This window comes from Mesoplodon densirostris, chromosome X (assembly GCF_025265405.1).
Source record: "Mesoplodon densirostris isolate mMesDen1 chromosome X, mMesDen1 primary haplotype, whole genome shotgun sequence".
NCBI lineage: Eukaryota > Metazoa > Chordata > Mammalia > Artiodactyla > Ziphiidae > Mesoplodon > Mesoplodon densirostris.
The window spans coordinates 48,798,486-48,816,132 of NC_082681.1; the positions used below are offsets into that span (position 1 = coordinate 48,798,486).

General features: G+C 36.8%; 1 long non-coding RNA gene across 1 annotated transcript in view; it reads left to right on the plus strand.

Annotated features, from left to right (window-relative positions):
• Nucleotides 1-17,446, plus strand: part of LOC132481996 (uncharacterized) — a 28,798-nt gene extending 11,352 nt beyond the window's left edge. The window contains exon 4 of the long non-coding RNA XR_009530853.1: nt 15,320-17,446. This is a non-coding gene — a long non-coding RNA (uncharacterized LOC132481996). The remainder of the gene's footprint in view (nt 1-15,319) is intronic.
• The last annotated feature ends 201 nt before the right edge of the window (nt 17,447-17,647 follow it).

The window sequence follows — 17,647 nt, forward strand, 5'->3', positions numbered from 1 at the left end:
TAAAATCAATCCAGATTAAGAGAAAACTTTACTCCTCCCTGATTGTATCCCCTTCCTCTCCCCTAGAGATAATTACTATCCAGAAAGGGATGATTATTCCCATGCATCGCTATATCCTTTTATTCCATATGAGAACTTTCCTAAACAAATTATAATATTTTTCTTCATGTTGGCACTATACACACACACACACAAAGTGTTCTTATCCTCTAGCTTGCTAATTTATTTAATATATAACGTGTGCACACACACACTCACATATACACACATATATTTATATGTGTGTATGTGTGTTTATATATCGATCTCCTGGTCCTTACACTCAAAGGAGTGATGTGAGGAGTTCAAGGGTAAAATTTCATCAAGATCCCAGCATATTATTTGGCACATCGTCCACAACACCAATGTTTGCTTCCTTCTATCCTAACTTCCAATCTTTAACAGGGTTGTTATTAACCTCAATAGCATTACTATATTTGAGTGAGCATTTGGGGATGTAAGAAAAAGAAGGGAGCCACGCACCTAACTATGTTACGTAGGAATTTCAGTGCCATCTCTGTGATATGCAGTGTAATGGAGTTGGGCTGGGGAAAAAATCCTCATTCTTTCCAGTGAATAATTGTGCTTTTCCCGTCCTCTGTTGGTGACCTGAGGGTTCGGGACCTACTTGGAGTTCTAGGAAGAGGTGACTGGGGGTTGGCAGGGAGGGACACTGGAACAAGAATCAGGATCTCTTTCTGGGTCCCAGAGCCTGAGCCACCCAGGGTGAGTTCCTTCCCCTGCTGTGTGTTATGAAACATGTGTCACTATTCATACCTCTACTGGTTCAGGGGCTACAGAGGTCATGTTTATGATTTCACACATTCTTGTTCCTTGTGGTGTTATGGTCACCTCTGTAGAACCCTCTTAATTTATAAAGAGGAGGAAGTTTTCAGAGACTCCTCAAAGAGGAGCTGGGCCTGGGACAGTGGGCCAGACTTATGGGGGCTGTATGGGAGAAAGTGGGGGGTAAGTCCACCCTGACTGGAGTGAAGAGTGGGGACTCCCGGGTGAGCAGACAGAGCTCGGAGGTAACTGATGGGACACTCCAGGGGTCTGAGGCTGTCCGGGTGTAAGACTGATTGGGGAAGGAACACATTCGCTTCCATGGGACACTACATAGCCCCTTTATACACTGAAATGGGACAACGATGGTAAGGAGGAAAGTGCCCTGCTGGTGTGTCGCTGGTCCATGGGGGCAGGGAAGAACCGGGAGCACAGACAGTAGGGAAGCTGAGTTGATGCTCAGTTCCCTAAACCTCCATTAAAGTAGGAAGCAGACATCAAGGGGAAGGATTCACGACTAATGGATCCCCCACACCGTCTGGAAACCATACACCCTCTTTAGTTTCTCTCTGACCCCAGGCCCCATGGACTCCATCTGCCAGCGAGATTCTACCTGCCTCCTGGAGTCACGTTCTTAACCAGAACACTGTCTACCTGTTAGCTCTCCCCACACTCTCCTTTGTTTCATCTCTGCGTCATCCCTGAGGTCACTCAGGCTTTTCTCCTCCTTTGTTGCTTTTCTCCTTTCATCCGCTCAGTGAGGTGTATCACAACACAGCACTGCTCTGACCAGTTTAGGCTTTAAAAAAAAAACATATTTTTCTTGTGCACTTATCATTTTTGCAGAGTTAAGATCTGACCCTTGCCCCAAATAGATCTTTTTTGACAAAACCCCTCCTCCCTTCTGCTTGGGTAACTCTGTGCTGTTGTAGACGCATGGGCTCAGTATACTTAACTTAAATGTGTTATTATCCATACTTTCTGACCTTTTCCACTCTGTTCAGTAGAGTCTCTGCACAGGATTTCTCCTGGGATATAATGGTTTGTTTCTGGATTTCAGCCATGTCATCTGCACACGTTCTTTCATAGACAGTTGGCCCTATCACTGGATCTTTTTTGGAGGGCTTCAGCGGTTTACCATGTGGGCCCACAATGCCTCTTTCCTTGTCTCTAAATTCATCTCTCTGCCAGCTTACTGAAGGTGGGGATTAATGAAGATACAGGGTACAATTCTTGAGCTGCCCTGAGTCCCTTCACGTTGGAATAGAAGCATTTAATAACCAGGGAGTAGATATTACAGAATGCAGTTGGTGGTGTTAGAACAGATTTGAAACATCTGAAAAGCACTGTATTCCAATAGAGATATTTTCTAAGGGCAGAGGAAAGAGCATGATACCAAAGTAAGTGAGTGTTCATGGAGATGACGTAGAAATTTTAATTATCATTTAGAATCTGGGGAATATTTGTGCCCTTATCCTAGGATATCTTTCATTCTTTCACTGATTCATATCTATATGGGTAATAGGTAGCTCAAACAGTGGTGAGTATCTGCATGCCCAACTCTTTCCATTGTGTGATCAATAAAGTTCCATTATTATCCACTTTTTGTAGTAGAATAGTCTTCAGTATTTTCTCTACATTCATTGAGAACCACGTAACATAGTGTAATACTTTTTGATTCAACCATTCAACAGAATTTTAGAAATTTCAAGAGGAAAAGGAAAAGCTACTATGTTTATATATTTGCTCTTTCCAATTTTCTTTCTTCCTAACTGACATTCCAAGAGCACCTCTATTATCAATTCCTTTCTGTCTTAAGAACTTCCTTTAGCCATTCTTTTACTTTACATTCTGCTGGTGATAAATTCTCTTCATTTTCCTTCATCTTACAATGTCTTTGCATACCCCACCTTTCCTGAAGTAAAACATAACCACCGGATACAGAATTTTAGGTTAAGAGTTTTCTTTCAGCACTTGAAAAACGTTGTGCCACTTCCTTCTATACTCCATGGTTTCTGATGAGAAAATTGCTGTTATTTGAATTGTTTTTTCCTATAAATAACGCATCATTTCTCTCTCCCTCCTTTCAAATTTTTTCCAATTTTTGGGGGGGTTTGTCTTTAATATTTTCCTAAGTTTGATCATGATGTGTGTTTCATGGATTTCTTTGGAACAGTTCTTCTTGGGGTTTGCTCAACTTCTTGAACCTCTAGGTTTATGTCTTTTGCTCAACTTGAAATTTGTTAGCCATAATTTCTTCAAACACTTTTTCTCCTCTCCTTCCAAGAAAAAATGACATGGATATCACATCTTTTGTTTATTGTTCCATAGGTAGGTCCCCAAAGCATTGTTCTATATTTTTTTAGTCCACTTTTCTTGGTCGTTAAAGTTGGGTTGTTGCTGTTGTTCTGCCTTCACATTAACGTTCCTCTTTCCTCTCCATTCTGCAGTTACATCCACCCATTGAATTTCTGTTTCAGTATGTTTCAGTTCTAAAATTTCCATGCTTTGTGACCACCTAGATGGGTGGGATAGGGAGGGTGGGAGGGAGGGAGACGAAAGAGGGAAGAGATATGGGGATATTTGTATATGTATAACTGATTCACTTTGTTATAAAGCAGAAACTCACACACCATTGTAGAGCAATTATACTCCAATAAAGATGTTAAAAAGTAAATTAATTAAATAAAATAAAATTTCCATTTGGTTCTTCTGTGTATCTTCCATATCTTTGCTGAGACTTTCTACTCTTTTCATTTGTTTCAAGCAGGTTTGTATTTTTTCATTGCAGTATTTTTTGAAACATTTTGATGATGACTACTTTAAAATTTACGTTAGAAAATCCCAATATCTATTATTATTTTGGTGGTGTTGTTTGTCGTGGTGGTGTTGTTTGTCGATTATATTTTTTCACTCAATTAAGATTTTTTTGGATAGAAGAGTTTTGATTATATACAGGACATTTTGGGTATTATGTTATGAGACTGTGTCTTATTTAAGTCATCTGTTTTAGCAAGGCTTCAGTGACACCATGCCAGTGGGGGAAAGGGATCACAGTCTCATAGCAGCCAGGTGAGGATGAAAGTCCAGGTTCACCACTCAGTCTTCTCTGACTCAGGAGTTGGAGGTTAGAGAGGGAGAGGAAGGGGTGCCTGCCTCATTAGTGCTTGGTAGAGGTGGAATTTCAGGCTCCCCACCAGGCCTCCACCTACACTACCCTGGCTGGGAGAGGGAGCACACCTCCTTACTGTTCCCTATGTGGCCTCTACTGACACCATCCCAGGGGGAGGGGGTGTTCATTACTGCCAGGTGGGGATAAAAGTCCAGGTTCCCCACTTAGGCTCTACTAACATGGGGGATGGGGCAGGCATGGGAGTGGAAGGGAAGTGCAGCTCTGTTACTACTGCTTGGTGGAAGAAGGATTTCACTCCCCACCAGGTCTCCATCGACACCACCCAGGTAGGAGTGGGAAGGCACTTCTTGCCTGCCTTCCTTGTGGCCTGCCCTGACACTGTGGAGGGGAGGAGGACTCCGCATCACTGGATGGTCATGAAAGTTCCACTGTTTCACTTGGCTTCAGGTGGCACCAGCCCAGAGAGGGGAAGGGTGCCTTCCCTTCTATGAGAGAGGAGGGGAAGGGGAGCCTAATTTTCACTGGATGTGGGTGGAAGTCAGACTCCTTGCATGGTCTTCACTGACACCATGGGTGGGGTGTGTGCTCATTTCCACCAGGTGGGGATGAAAGCCCTTTTTTTCCCATGGGGTCTTCTCTGATACCACCCCGAAGAGTGGGGAGGGGTATTTGTTTATAATCAAGTGAGCATGGAGTCCACATTTCCCACTCAGTCTTTGCTGCCATGGTGAGGGTGCAGCAGTGTTTCACTCTGTGATGTTAGGGCAGTTGTTGTCTAAAAGCTTTGTTTCTTGCTAGGTTCCCCCTTTTTCTGGTCCTGTGTCTAAATACAGCAGACTTTTCTTAGAGCTCTTTTTGTCTTTTCCTTTTGGTGTTTTAGGGTCTTCTGCTTCTCCAGCATGCCATCTGGCGTGTATGAGGTAAAAATAAAGCCAAGGGAATTCACTGCCTTATTACTTGGATCTCAAAGTCCCCAGCCAGTCTGCCTTTTTTCTTTCCACTTTTCAGAGACATCTTATATTTGTTTTACCTGTAATATCCAGGATTTTTAGTGTACCTAGCCAAAGTAATAGGGAGAAGTATGTCTATTAAATCTTGTCCCCCAAACAAAAGTCCTTTCCTTTCATTTTTTAATATAAGTAAAAGTGTATATACAGTTGACCCTTGAACAATACAGATTTGTCCACTTATACATGGAATTTTTTTCAATAGTAAATACTGCAATACTATTTTATCCAAAGTTGGTTGAACCACAGATATGGAACCACAGATACAGAGGACCCATGGATATGGAGGAACTGAGTATATGGAGGGCCAACTATGAGTTATGTGCAGGTTTTCGACTGTGTGGAGGGTCAGTGCCCCTAGTCCCTGTGTTGTTCAAGGGTCAGCTGTATTTGAATTCCCCCAATTCTTAGATTAAAAAATACCATGTATTTTTAGATTTAAAAAAAGTCCATGTACACAAAGGTATATAACCTTTGTGTACATGGACTTTTTCTCTTAGCAGTATATCCTGGAGGTCCCACCGTAGCTTTATGTGGCACTATTCATAATTCTTCTTTGAGCTTACTTAGTATATAATGTGGGTTGTGTGATAGTTCATCCAGCACAGAATTGATGGATATTTAAGTTGCTTCCATTTTTTCTTATACAAATAGTGCCTCAATGAATATCTGTATTTATATCTGTCATCTTTTTGTGTCATTACCCATATATCTTTAGTATATAGATATAATGTTTCTGGAAATGGGATTTCTTAGTCAAAGCATAAGAACATATTTAATTTTTCTAGGTATAAACAAATTCCCTTTTATAGTGGTTGCATTACTTTCCTATAGCTACCGTAATAAATAACTACAAACCTGGTATCTATAAAAAACAGAAATTAATTCACTCACTGGTTTAGAGGTCAGAAGTCCAAAATTAGATTCACTGGGCCAAACTGAAGGTGTCAGCAGCATGACGCTCCTTCTGGAGGCTCTAGAGGAGAATCTGTTCCTTGCCTCTTCAAGCTTCTCTTGGCTGCTGACATTCCTTGGCTTGTGCCTGCGTCACTCCAGCCTTTGCATCCCAGGTCACATTGCCTTCTCCTTTTGTGTCCGTGTCAATTCTCCCTCTGCCTCTCTGTTGTAAGGACACTTACGATTGCCTCTAGGGCCTGGATAATCAGGATAATCTCTCCATTTCAAAATCCTTAACTTCATCACATTTGGAAAGACGCTTTTTCCAAATACAGTAAGATTTATAGGTTCCAGAGATTAGGATCTGATATCTTTGGAAACAGATATTAAACCTACTACAGTAATCATAACCTTTTGCATCGCCATGAGCAGTATGTGAAAGGACATGTTTTTTTTTTTACATCCTCATCAAATGAGTGTGTTGATAATCTTTTGGATTTGCCAATCTAATAATTTAGAAATGGTATATCTTACTGTAGTTTTAATTGCATCTCCCTTACTAAAAGCAACTTTGAGCATCTTTTACATATGTTTAAAGACAATTTGCATTTTTTCCATTAATTGCTTATTTCTTCCATGTCTCTGATAGGGTTGTTGTTTATTAATGATGTTTTTTAATGACTCTGATAAGCTTCTATATAGAAGGAATATCAACAGTTTGTTAGATATTAGTTACACATATTTTCCTTGTATCTTTAAAATTGTCTAGCATGTTTTATGCCATGCCAAATTGTTATTGTTATTTTTATGTAGTCAAATTTACAAATCTTTTTTCCTTAGTATGCTTGAATTTTGAGTCATAGTTAGGAAAGTTCTCCTTCCCATATAAGAGACTTAAACATGAATATCTCATAGAGATCAATTGAATTTGAAGCAGAAGGAAATGAAATATATGCATATTTATATGATGGATAAGCTTTGCTGACATTCTTATAGGATTAAATACCTGAGGATGTTGAGGAAGAGGAAGTAATCATCCTTTCAATACTTATTTTTAAACAATAAGGGGAGTTATCTCATTTAACAAGAAATCTGGCAGAAAGCCAATTCCATGATTGGTTTAATTTAGCTGTTCCAACAGTGTCATCAAGGACTCAGGTTCTTTCCATCTTCAGTGTGTGTTGGTTTGTCTGGCTCTCATGATCTCAAGATGGCTGCCATAGTTCCAGGCTTCACACCCAATTAACAACATTCAGAGACAGAAAAAGAGTGTCAGCATGCTTCTCTTTCCCACCCCCTCTTTTGTTATTTGTGGCAAAATATACATAACAAATTTATCATTTTAACCATATTTAAATGTACAGTTCAGTGGCATTTAGTGCATTCACATTGTTGTACAACCATTGCCACTTCCCATTTCCAGAACTTTTTTATCATCCCAAACTGAAACTCTGTACCCATTAAAAAATAACTCCCTGTTATCTGCTCCCCCAAGCCCTGGAAACCACTATTCTACTTTCTGTCTCTATGAATTTGACTATTATATATATTTCATATAAATGAAATTATACAATATCTGTCCTTTAGTGTATGGAATATTTCACTTAGCATAATGTCTTCAAGGTTCACTCATGTTGTAGCATGTATCAGAATTTCATTCCATTTTAAGGCTGAATAATATTCCATCGTATGCATATACCACAATTTGTTTCTCCATTCATCTGTCAATGAACATTTGAGTTGTTTCTGCCTTCTGACTACTGTGAATAGTCTGCTAAGAGCTTTGTTGTGCAAATATCTGTTTGAGTGCTGCTTTTAATTCTTTAGGGTATATACCCAGAAGTGTAATTGATGGATCATATGAAAATGCTTTAATTTTGGGGGGGAGCCATCATCCTGTTTTCTACAGCAGCTGCACCATTTTATATTCCCACCAGCAAGGCACAAAGTAATGATTTCTCGACATCCTCACCAACACTTGCTAATTTCTGTTTTTTGTTATTTATTAATTTTTTTTTCTTTTTTTTTTTTTTTGCGGTACGCGGGCCTCTCACTGCTATGGCCTCTCCCTTTGCAGAGCACAGGCTCCGGACGCGCAGGCTCAGTGGCCATGGCTCACGGGCACAGCCGCTCCGCAGCATGTGGGATCTTCCCGGACCAAACCCGTGTCCCCTGCATCGGCAGGCAGACTCTCAACCACTGTTCCACCAGGGAAGCCCTATTTATTAATTTTTAATTAAAGTGTAGTTGATTTAGGATATTTTAGTTTCAGGTGTACAACATAGTGATTCAATATTTTTATAGACTGTACTCCATTTAAATTTATTACAAAACAATGGCTAGATTCCCTGTGCTGAACAATATTTATATCCTTGTTGCTTATCTCTTTTATAACATAGCAGTTTGTATCACTTAATCCCATATCTCTCTCTTGCTCCTCCCCTCTGCCCTCTTCCCATACTGGTAGCCACCAGTTTGTTCTCTGTGAGTCTTTTTGTTATATACATTTGTTTTACTTTTTAGATTGCACATATAAGTGATAACATAGGTTGTCTTTCTTGGTCTGACTTATTTCACCAAGTACAATACTCTCTAGGTCCGTCATGTTGTTGCAAATGGCAGAATTTCATTCTTTTTTATGGCTGTGTAATATATATATATATATATATATATATATATATATATATATATATATATATATATATATATATATATATATATATATATCCCCCAAATATTCTTTGTCCATTTATCTGTTGATGGCCACTTAGGTTGTTTTCATATCTTGGCTATTGTATATAATGCTGCTATGAACATTGGGGTGCACGTATCTTTTCAGATTACTGTTTTCATTTTCTTCAGATATATATATATATATAAAAAGAATTGCTGGATCATACAGTAGTTCTATTTTTAGTTTTTTAGGAACCTCCATACTGTTTTCCAAGGTGGACGCACCAATTTACATTCACACCAACAGTGTACAAGGGTTCCCTTTTCTCCAAATCTATGCTAACATTTGTTACTTGTAGACTTTGATGATAGCCATTCTGATAGGTGTGAGGTGATACCTAATAGTGGTTTTGAGTTGCATTTCTCTCATGATTAGTGACGTTGAGCATCTTTTCATGTGCCTGTTAGCCATCTGTATGTCTTCTCTGCAAAAATGTCTATTCTGTTTGTTTTTTTTTTATTAATAGCCATCCTAATGGGTGTAAGGTTGTTCTCATTGTGGTTTGGATTTGCATTTTCCTAATGATTAGTAATGTTGAGCATCTTTTCAAGTACTCATTGGCTATTTGTACATATTCTTTGGAGAAATGTCTATTCAAGTTCTTTGCCCAGTTTTTAATCAAATTGTTCATTTTGTTGTTGTTATAGGAATTCCTTGTATGTTCTGGATGTTAATCCCTTATCAGATATATTATTTGCAAATATTTTCTCCCATTCTTTGTGTTGCCTTTTCAATCTGTTGATGGTGTCCTTTGAGGCATGAAAGTTATTGATGAAGTTCAAGTTATTTATTTTATCTTTTATTTCCTGTGCTTTTGGTGTCATTTCTGAGAAGTTGTTGCCAAATCCAACATTAGGAAGCTTCTCCCCTATGTTTTCTTCTGAGTTTTATAGTTTTAGTTCTTACATTTAGGTCTTTGATTTATTTTGAGTTAATTTTGTATATGGTGTATGATAAATGCCCAACTTCATTCTTTTGCATGTGGGTATCAGTTTTCTCAGGACCATTTATTGAAAACACTGTCCTTTCCCCATTGAATGGTCTTGCACCCTTGTTGAAAATCATTTGACCGTAGGAGTGAGTGTATATTTCTGGGTTGTCTCTTACATTCCATTGATCTATGTGTCTGTCTGTATGATAATAGCACACTGTTCTGATTATTATATTTTTGAAATAAATTTGATATGAGGAATTTGTGTCCTCCAAATTTGTTCTTCGTTTTCAAGATTGTTTTGGCTATTCTGCATCCCTTAAGATTCTATATGAATTTTAGGATTGGTTTTTAAAATTTCTCCAACAACACAATTGAGATTTTGATAGAGATTACACTGAATCTGTAGATCACTTTGGGTAGTTCTGACAGTTTAACAATACTAAATCTTCTAATCCATGAACACAGGATATCTTTCAATTTATTTATGTTCTCTTTAATTTCCTTCAATGATGTTTTGTAGTTTTCAGTTTGCAAGTCTTTTGCCTCCTTGGTTAAGGTTATTCCTAGAGTATTTTATTCTTCTTAGTGTAAATGTAATTGTAATTTTTCATAAATTCCTTTTTGGATTACTTATTTTTAATGTATGGAAATATAATTTAATTTTGCAGGTTGATATTGTATCCAATTTTTCTGAATTAACTTATTAGTTCTAATATTTTTTTTGTGTGTGGAATCTTTAGGGTTTTCTACATGTCAGATCATATCATCTCTGAACAGAGATAGTTGAACTTCTTCCTTTCCAATTTGGATACTTATTATTTCTTTTGCTTGCCTAATTGCTCTGGCTAGAGCTTCCAAAACTATGTTGCACAGTAGTGGTGAAAATGGGCATCCTTCTCCTATTCCTGATCTTAGTAGAAAAGCTTTTGTTTTCACCATTGAGTATGATGTTAGTTGTGGGTTTTCATATATGACATTTATTATATTAAGGTGGTTTCCTTCTATTCCTAGTTTGTTGAGTGTTTTTACCATGAAAGGGTACTGAATTTTATCAAATGCTTTTTAAACATGAATTGATTGTGTGTTTTTTACCTTCATTCTGTTAATGTGGTATATTACATTGTTTAGTTTTTGAATGGTGAACCACACTTGTATTCCATGAATAAATCTCACTTTGTCATTGTGTATAATCCTTCTATATGCTTCTGAATTTGTTTTGCTAACATTTTTTAGGATATCTGTATCAATATAAGGGATATTGGCCAAGTATTCTTTTCTTGTAGTGTATATGTCTGGTTTTGGTATCAGAATAATATTGGTCTTACAAAATGAGTTAAGAAGTGTTCCCTCTTCTTCAATACTTTGAGAATATTTGAAGATAGACCATTTTCTTATAGCAGTTTTAGGTTCCCAGAAAAATGGACAGAAAATTAAAGAGTTCCCATATGACCCCTTCTCCAGCACACACACAGCCTCCCTCACTATCAAAATTCCACACCATTGTGGCACATCGATGAACCCACATTGACACATCATTATCACCCAAAGTCCATAGCTTACATTAGGGTTCACTCTTGGTGTTGTAAAGTCTGTGGGTTTAGGCAAATATATGCTGAGATATGTCCATAATTGTAATATCATACAGAAAAGTTTCACTGCCCTAAAATTGTTCTATGCCCAACCTATTCATCCCTCTCTTCCCCCAACCACTGGTGATCACTGATCTTTTTACTGTCTCCATATTCATGCCGTTGCCAGAATGTCATATAGTTGGAATCATACAATGTGTAGCCTTTTCTGATTGACTTCTTTAATTTAGTAATATGCATTTAAAGTTCATCCATGTCTTTTCAAGGCTTGATGGGTCATTTCTTTTTAGCAATGAATAATATTCCATTGTATAAATGTACCACAGTTTATTTATCAATTCACCTACTGAAGGACATCTTGATTGATAACAAGTTTAGGCAATTATGGATAAAACTGCTATAAACATCCTTGTGCAGGTTTCTGTTTGGACATAAGTTTTCAACATATTTGGGTAAATCCTAAGGAGTGCAATTGCTAGATCATGAGGTAAGAGTATGTTTAGCTTTCTAAGAAACTGCCAAACTGTCTTCCAAAGTGGCCATACCATTTTGTACTTCCACCAGCAATGAATGAAAGATCTTCTGTTTATTCATGATTCAATTGGTAGGCTGTGTGTTTCTAGGAATTTGTTCATTTCATCCAGGTTATTCAGTTTGTTGGTGTATAATTGTCCATTGTATTCTCCTATAATCCTTTTCATTTCTGTAAAATCAGTAGTAATATCCCCACTTTCATTTCTGATGTTAGTATTTTTGTATTCTCTTTTTATTCAGTCAGTGTAGCTAAAGATTTGTCAAATTTGTTGATATTTTCTAAGAACCATTTTGGTTTCATTGATTTTTTTCTTTTGTTTTTCTACTTTCTGTTTCTATTTATCTCCACTCTAAACCACACATATTATTTCCTTCCTTTTGCTAGCTTTGGGTTTAGTTTGTTCTTCTTTTCCTTGTTCCTTAAGCTGTAAAGTTAGATTGTTAATTTGAGATCATCTCTTTCATGTAAGCATTGACAGTTATAAATTTCCATCTCAGCACTGCTTCGCTGTACCATAAGTTTTGGTTGTTGCATTTTCACTTATATTTGTCTCATGGTATTTTCTAAATTCCCTTGTGGTTTTTTCTTTGCCCCATTGGTTGTTTAATAGTATGTTGTTTAATTTCCACACAGTTGTGAATTTTTTCAGTTTTCCTTCTGTTACTGATTTCTAGTTTCATTCTATTGTGATTTTAAAAGATAATTTGTATGATTTCAATCTTTCAAAATTTATTAAGACTAGTTTTGTAACTAACACGGCCTATTCTGGACAATATTCCATGTGCAGTTGAGAACAATGTATATGTTGCTACTGTTTGTTGGAGTGTTCTGTATATGTCTGTTAAGGCCAGTTGGTTTATAGTGTTGTCCTCCTCCCACCCACTTTATGTTATTGATATCACCAATTACATTTTTATACATTGTGTAACTATTAAAATAGATTTATTATTTTTTGATGTATTTGTCTTTTAAATCCTGTACAAAATTAAAAGTGGATTTAGAAACCAAAAATTTTTAAATACTGATTTTTATATTTGTCCATATATTTACCTTACCAGAGATCTTTATAGTCTTATATAGCCACAAGTTATTGTTTAGTGTCCTTTCATTTCAACTTGAAGGACTCCCATTAGTCTTTCTTGTAGGGCAGGTCTAGTGCTAATGAACTTCCTCAGCTTCTGTTTATTTGGGAATGCCTTGATTTCACCCTCATTTTTGAAGGATAGTTTTGACAGATATAGACTTCTCATTTGATAGATTCTTTCTTTAAGTACTTTAAATATATTATCCTACCACATCTGGCCTCTAAAGTTTCAGCTGATAAATCAGCTGATAATATTATTGAGGATCCCTTGTATGTGATAAGGTGATTTTCTCTTGCTACTTGCAAGATTCTCTCTGTCTTTTCCTATTGACAGTTTGATTTTAATGTTTGTTGGTGTGAGACTGTTTCTGTTTGTCATAGCTGCGGTTTGTTGAGCCTCTTTTACTTGTACATTTACATATTATGTCAAAGCTGGGAAGTTTTTGGCCATTATTTTTTCATGTAATCTTTCTGCCACTTTCTGGCCCTCTTATCCTTCTGGGACTCTCATGATGTGTATTTTGGTCCTCTTGATGGTATCCCATAAGACCCTTAGGCTCTGTTCAGTTTTCTTCATTATTTTTTCTTTCTGCTCCTCAGACTCAATACTTACAAATGTCCTATCTTTGAGTTCACTGATTCTTTCTTCTGCCTAATCATATCTACAATTGAACCATTCTAATGAATTTTTCAATTACATTATAATATTATTCAGCTCCAGAATTTGTTTTGTTCCTTTTAAAAATTTCTGTCTCTGCTGATATCCTCATTTTATTCATACTTCTTTTTCCTGATTGCCTTTAGTTCTTTGTTTGTTTTCCTTTGTCTCCTGAGCATATATAAGACAGTTGCTTTAAAATCTTTCTCTAGTAAGTCCTATGTCAGGGCTTCTTTCGGTGGAGATGGTTCTATCAATTTTTTCTGTGCCTTTGAATGGGCTATATTTTCCTGTTTCTTTGTATGCTTTGTCATTTTTGGTTGCAATATGAACATCTCAAATAACAACTACCTCTACCAGTCTTTGCAGACTTACTCTTTACAAGGGTGATCCTTTACCAATGAGCTGGACTTGCTCTGATCACAGGAATTAACCTGAAGTGAAAGCTTAAGATCTTGTCAGGCCTTTTCTGCACATGCATGTTGTGTGGGCCTGTGTGTGAATGTCTCAGTTCCCCTTTATACGTGGCTACTTTTAAATGTCTTAATTTCCCAAAGAGTCTCATCCCAGATTCTTCTTGGCGCCTTAGATAGTCTATTGTATGCGTCCACCTATAATCTCTTGTCTCAGCCTTCTGTAGACCTATAGGCTCCTTGCACCTTTCACAGGCACTGTTGCCTTTCCCGCCTGTCTTCAAAGTTAGCAAAAACAAAGAGGAGTCCTTCAGGCAGCACTCGGACAAGTTAGAATATTGGAAATAAGGTCTACTCTACTTCCTCTGGTTTGAAGGACGGACTGGGAACCTCCTCCAAATCAAAACTGCTGCCACACTGGACAGGTGGTAAGGAAAAGGTAAAGTAATGACTCAAAACTTGCCCTACCATTTTGACTTAGGTCTTTTCCTGACTGGGTGTTCCTTAGTTGCTCTAGACCTTTGACTATTCTCAGATCTCTTATAAAGTTATTTTATCAAGTCTCTACTTATTTTTTATAATGTTTTTGTGGGTGAATGAGGGCCTGGAGCTTCTTAGCCTGCCATTTTGCTGACATCACTTCTCTTATTAGTTTTTAATGTATTTTCTTTTCTTCCCCTTTTATCTTCCATTTTCACATTGGAATAGCATTAACCCATTGAGCGCCAGAAAGAATAAAGTACAAAATAACAGAGTGTTAAAAAGGGTCTGCCATGTAACACACTGAAATCAGGATACCTGTGTCCTAAATACCAAATTTATTTTTTTATAGGACCAAGCATAGTCATTTCCCTTGTGTTGGCCTCATCCATAACAGAAAAAGTTTGTGTATCCCAGTGGTTAGCAACGTGGACTTTGGTGTTAGATAAAGTTAGATGTGAGCTGGGCAAATTTAATTACTGATTTCATGATCTTTATAGCTAATATTGAGCCTCCAGAGATATGAGACCTATATGTAATATATAAGCATTATATGTACATACATGGAGAATATGATTAGAGTAAATGCACAAACATCATACATTATTTTTAAATCACTGAATGGTAGGTTTCTGGTTATTTATTTATTTATCTCTGGACTAGGCAATATTTTCCACAATTTCTAAGTAATGGATCATTTTTCAGAGCAGAATTAAAGCTCATAGAAATAATGCTTGTTTTGAAAATTTCAGACATAGATTTATAGAAAATAATATAACAGACTTCTGTATATTCAAATTGAGAAATAAAATATCACATATGCAGTTGAAACTCACTTTGAATCTCCTCTGATTATATTAGTCTCCTTCTTTCCCAGAGGTAATTTTTATCAAGATTTTGGGTTTTTCATACTTAAGACTTTTCTTTATAGTTTATTACCTATGTATATATATATATATTAATTTTATTACATATGTATATATCCCTAAGTGAAACACGGTATTGTTTTCTTGCATGGTTGTATCTATAGGTGCTGGCTACCTGATGGAAAGGAGGAAGGAAGAAACATAAGGAGAACAAATACACATTCACATCTCAACATTGTGACCTGCCATATATGCCTTCTTTGCCGTGTGTATTCTCTTGCAGAGCTACTAAAATGGACACAATCATTATTTTTAGCTTATGTGCAGTAGGGAGCACTAACACATTCTGCAGATACTATTTTCAACCCTTTTTCCCCTGATGTCTTCAAAGGTTTAGTTTCCCAAGTGCCATCTAGCTCAAAGTGCAGGCCTAATTTACTGGCTTTCATTCAGTTACTCATGTAGGCCTGTGTATCTAGAATTTAATCTGTAGTATCCTGGTGAAATTTAGTTTTTCTGTTTCCAGAATACTACCCATATCCCTTGATTGGCTTAAGGATGCATCCCATTTTGAACTTGATCTGATTTTGTATTACAAGTGCTGGGCATGGGTATATTTTCCTTTCCTTTTATTATTCTTAATTGCACAAGGAAGGAGATTCAGTGGTGTTTTAATATGCATGTGTTGATTGCTCCTGAATAAGCCTGTGACTAAACTTTAACCCTGAATCCCACTGTTTAAGGGTTTTCCCCCTCTGGATGTTGTGGAGCTGAACTCTGGGTGATCCCATGCAGACTGTCACCCTTTTACTCCCTTATGGCATTCATTGTTTAGATTATTGGGAGGTTAAGCTGATGAGCCTTCTTTTAATTCAAGGAGCTTTATTTGGGAGAGTACATAAAGAATGTTGTGAAACTACTTTTATCTAAAATCCAGGGAAGTGGAGATGTCATCTGACTGTCAAATGTAAGGTTTATCTGTGAGACATGCTTGCCCTTCCCCTAGGCAATTATATTTTCCCTGAAGCTACCAAAACAGGACTGTCATGTGGATAGATTCATAAATTAGTTTTGTGGCCACCTCATTACCTAATTCTCTTGGTTTAGGAATGTTCTTTATCTGACACTGACCCACTGTGGAATGGCTGGGGATACTTATTTTTTCTCTTTATTCTTTTTGCTTCAGAACCCAAGTGCTTTTGTTGTAGATAAAAATGGGAAATTCAGGAAAGGTAAAAAAGAAAAATTAGAAATCCTTTAGAAGTCTACTACTTGTGAGTAGGCACATTAAATAGTTGAATATAATATTTTTCAGAAAACAAGACCTACCCATATGTTGTCTACAAGAAACTTACTTTAAATACAAAGATTCATATAGATTAAAAGTAAATGGGTGGGGTATATGCTAACATCCTAACACTAACCAAAAGAAAGCAGAAGTAGCTATATTCATTTCAGACAGAGCAGACTTCAAATCAAGGTGAGTTATCAGGGATAAAGAAAGGCATTCTATAATGATTAAAGAAGTTAGTTCTCCAAGACATAACAGTCTTTAACATTTATGTGCTTAACAACAAAGTATAAAAATATGTGAGGCAAAAACTAATAGAATTGCAAAGGGAAGTATAATAGATTAATTGCATGATCACGTCAGTGCATTTGACAGAGCATTTGACAAAATGCGACACTCATTCATGATTGAAAAAAAAAAACCTCAGTAAACTAGGAATAGAGGAGAAATTCCTCACATTGATAATGAATATCTACAAAAAACTTACAGCTAACATCATATTAATGGTGAGAAACTTAAAGGTTTCCCACTAAAATCAAGTACAAAGCAAGGATGTTCACTTTCACAACTCCTTTTCAGTATCATACTGGAAGTTCTAGCTAATGCAAAAAGGTAAGAAAAGGAAATAGAAGGTATATAGTTTGGGAAGGAAGAAATATAATTGTCTTTGTTCACAAATGACATTATCATCTATATAGAAAATCCAAAAGAATCAACAACAAAAATACCCCTCTAGGACAAATAAGCAATTATGGCAAGGTTGAGGTATACAAGGTTAAAATACAAAAGTCAGCCACTTTCCTATGTACCAGCAAAGAGCAAGTAGGATTTGAAACTGAAAATACAATCCATTTACATTATCACCTTCCAAAATGAAGTACTTATGTATAAATCTAACAAAATATGTACAAGATCTATATGAGGAAAACTACAAAACTCTGATGAATGAAATCAAAGAACTAAATAAATAGAGATAGTCCATGTTCATGGACAGGAAGTCTCAGTATTGTTAAGATGTCAGTTCTTCCCGACTGGATCTGTAGGTTCAATGCAATAACCCCCTCCCCAAATCCCAGCCAGTTATTTTGTGGATATTGAAAAACTGATTCTAATGTTTATATGGAGAGATAAAAGACCTAGAATAGCCAACACGATACTGAAGGAGAAGAACAAAGTTGGAGGGCTGATGCTACCCAACTTC